The 3,411-nt window shown below is 40.2% G+C and overlaps 1 long non-coding RNA gene across 1 annotated transcript in view; it reads right to left on the bottom strand.

The window, feature by feature from the left end:
* LOC105538548 overlaps nt 1–3,411 on the bottom strand; it is an 11,290-nt gene continuing 7,879 nt past the window's right edge. The window contains exon 3 of the long non-coding RNA XR_001005926.1: nt 1–449. This is a non-coding gene — a long non-coding RNA (uncharacterized LOC105538548). The remainder of the gene's footprint in view (nt 450–3,411) is intronic.

Below are 3,411 nucleotides of genomic sequence, written 5' to 3'. Positions count from 1 at the left end.
CCCAGGAGATAGCACTTCTTGCTCTAGGGCCAACAGATTTGGCAGCCTGAGAGCAGTTTTGTGATTAAAAAACAAAACAAAACAAAACAAAAAAGCTGCAAATACTGGTTGGGGGACATCACACTGAGGGAGGGTGCTGTGGGCAAAAGGGATCCCATATGCCGTGGGTGGAGCACAAACAGTTGCAAGAACAGCTAAAGCTAACTTAGGTAAAGGGGTATCTCAATTAAGATTGCATTTGGCTGCATGTAATAGAAATCTGACGCAGTGCCTAACCAAAAGAGTTTATGTTCCCAATATACCAAGAAGTTCAGAGATTGGCAGTGCAGGATTAATAATTAACATAGCAGCTTCTCGATGTTATCAGTCAACAACATGCCAGCTCCGCCTTGCTTGTTGCTGCATGATTGCGAGATGGCTCTACTGCCTCCAGCCTCACATCTGCATTCCTGGCAGGAAGAAGAGGACCAGAACAGAAAAGGCTGTATGTCTAATAGGAAAGCAAATATTTTCCAGAAACCTCTAGCAGACTTCTGGTTTCTTTCCTATTGGCCATAACTGAATCACATAATTACCTTTAGACGTAAGGAATTCTGGGAAGGTGGCATATGGTTCCCTTGAAAAGAATAACTTTTCATTCTTTGCTTTTTTTTTTTTTTTTTTTTAAATGGAGATGAGAGAATGGGCAATGACTGGGAATATGGTGGTGTCTACCCAATAGGGGATTTTTTTTTTTTTTTTTGGTAAAAATATAATAGTAGGCTTTAGGAGCTTCCTAAGACAAGATTTAAATACAGACAGCTTAGATATCTGAGGGATGGTGCCAGAACTGGCCAATGAGGAATTGAGGTAGGGCTAGTTTATGGGCAGTGACCTGTACAGTTAGTTGCACAGGGCCCTGCATGTAGAAGGGCCCTATGTTTGGTTTCATGCTGTGTTTGGTCACTGAGCACTCACATTCTGTCTTTGGACTTGTGTTATTAAGTCTGATGGGACAATGGAGCATATGTGTTTTTTGGACTTGTGTTATTAAGTCTGATGGGACAATGGAGCATATGTGAAGTGGCAGCACACGCCCTTGTTGGCTCAGGCTCATGGTACAGCGTGCAATGAGCAATGTGCATGCCAAGCAGTTAGTTGCACAGGCCAGGATGGGACCTGGGCCCAGATCGGTGGTAGCGATGATGGTGATAGCAGCAGCAGAAGCAGCAACTGTGGAGACAGCAGCCATAGCCCTGGAGACAGGAGAAGCTCCACATGAAGGCAATGCTAGGATTCATGTCGGGAGGTCAGTTTGCTGGTCTATCCCTGGAGCCCATTTCTGGGGCATCTGCACAAATCGTAACTTCTTGGCTAGAAACTGCTGGTTGTCAGGCAGTCAAACTTTATCAGTAAACTATTACAAAAATAAAAATGTACATGTAGACATTGCAATGAAACTTGTCGGGGAGTTATTAAGATTCTCTAGAATTTAGAATCCCTGGTTTTGGAAACTACCACAACACTGCAAAACAAATATTCACAAGGTTAGAAACAGAAATTAAATTTAAAGACAATCTCATTTGGTGAAAAAAACACAGTATTTTCATATAAAGCAATGGATGAATCAATTATTGATGAAGAAGACATTTAAAATTAAATTTTCTCTTGTAATTGAAGATACAGTGATAGAATGCATAAACAGGTGTTTGCATTTTCAACAAATCATAAAGCCAGTTTCTTGTAAAACCTCCACAAGTTACAGAGAATGTAAGAGGAAATGAAAGACCATTGTACAATTTGCATTTAAAATAAAATTCAGACTTACATGAAACTGGTTTGTATGAAGAGTTAAGTCTTTTTAGAAAAATTATTCTAAAAGAATTGTCAGCTCTCGATGTACTAATATATATAATTTATCAGACATTTATCCCAATGTCATCACTGCCTACAAAGTACTCCTTACAGCTCCAGTAACATTCACATCATCAGAAAGATCCTCCTTAAAATTAAAATTACCAAATTTATTTGCCATCTTGCATATTCCAAGAGCAACTCATGTGGCTTTCAATTATATCAATTAAAAATGAAGTTGCCAAAAGTATAAATTTTGATGACCTAGTAAACAAATTTGCAGAAGTGAGCCAGAAAAACCTCATGATCAATCAAGATACACTAATAAAGTACAGACATCCTCAGGCTCTGCATCGACGGATTCAACCAAGCGAGGATGGAAAATATTCAGAAAAGAAAAACCAATTAAAAAAAAAAAAACACAAAAACAATACACACTAAAAAATACAATATGACAACTATTTACATGACTTTTTTTTTTTTTTTTAGATGGAATCTCACTCTGTTGCCCAGGCTGGAGTGCAGTGGCCGGATCTCAGCTCACTGCAAGCTCCGCCTCCCAGGTTCACGCCATTCTCCGGCCTCAGCCTCCCGAGTAGCTGGGACTACAGGCGCCCGCCACCTCGCGCGGCTAGTTTTTTGTATTTCTTAATAGAGACGGGGTTTCACCGTGTTAGCCAGGATGGTCTGGATCTCCTGACCTCGTGATCCGCCCGTCTCGGCCTCCCAAAGTGCTGGGATTACAGGCTTGAGCCACCGCGCCCGGCCTACATAACATTTATGTTGTATTAGGTATTATAAGTAGTCTAGAGAGTAAAGTATGCAGGAGGACATATGTAGGTTATATGCAAATACAATGCCATTTTATATAAGAGACTTAAGCATCTGAGAATTTTGGTACCCAAGGGGGTTCCTGGAACTGATTCCCCTTGGATACCAAGGGATGACTGTATTGGCGGTGGTGGTAGCAGTGGTATTGTTACAAAAATGAGAGAAGAAACTCATAGACAGAAGATAAATAATAAATACATTATTATATTATATAAGCTTAGGATACCAAAAATATTTTCTTCAATTCGTAATTCTACTTTGTTACCTATGCATCACAATTACCCTTTGTTATGGACTGAACTGTGGTCACCCAAGATTCATATGTTGAATCCTTAACCCTTAATGTGACTGTATTTGGAGATAGGGCCTTTAAGGAGGTCATTAAGGTTAAATGAGGCCTTAATGGTGGGTCCTAATTCAATAGCACCGGTGTCCTAATAAGAAGAGGAAGAGACAGCAGAGAGAGCGCTCACTCAGCCAGCACACCAGGAAAGACCATGTGAAGACATGGTGAGAAGGTGGTTGTCTACAAGCCAGGAAGAGAGCCCTCAGCAGAAACCAACTCTCCTGGCACCTTCCTCTTGGCCTTCGAGCCACCAGAACTGTGAGAAAATAAATGTCTGTTGTTTAAGCTACCATCTGTGGTATTTTATGACAATGCAAGCTAACTAATATGTATGCCCCATTACATTTTACCCATTACATTTTATAAGTAAGAATTTTTTTTTTTTTTTTTTTTGAGATGGA

Source organism: Mandrillus leucophaeus, unplaced genomic scaffold (genome assembly GCF_000951045.1).
Source record: "Mandrillus leucophaeus isolate KB7577 unplaced genomic scaffold, Mleu.le_1.0 Scaffold194, whole genome shotgun sequence".
Lineage (NCBI taxonomy): Eukaryota > Metazoa > Chordata > Mammalia > Primates > Cercopithecidae > Mandrillus > Mandrillus leucophaeus.
Note: the sequence above shows the minus strand (reverse complement) of the source record. Positions and strands in the feature narration are given on the sequence as shown.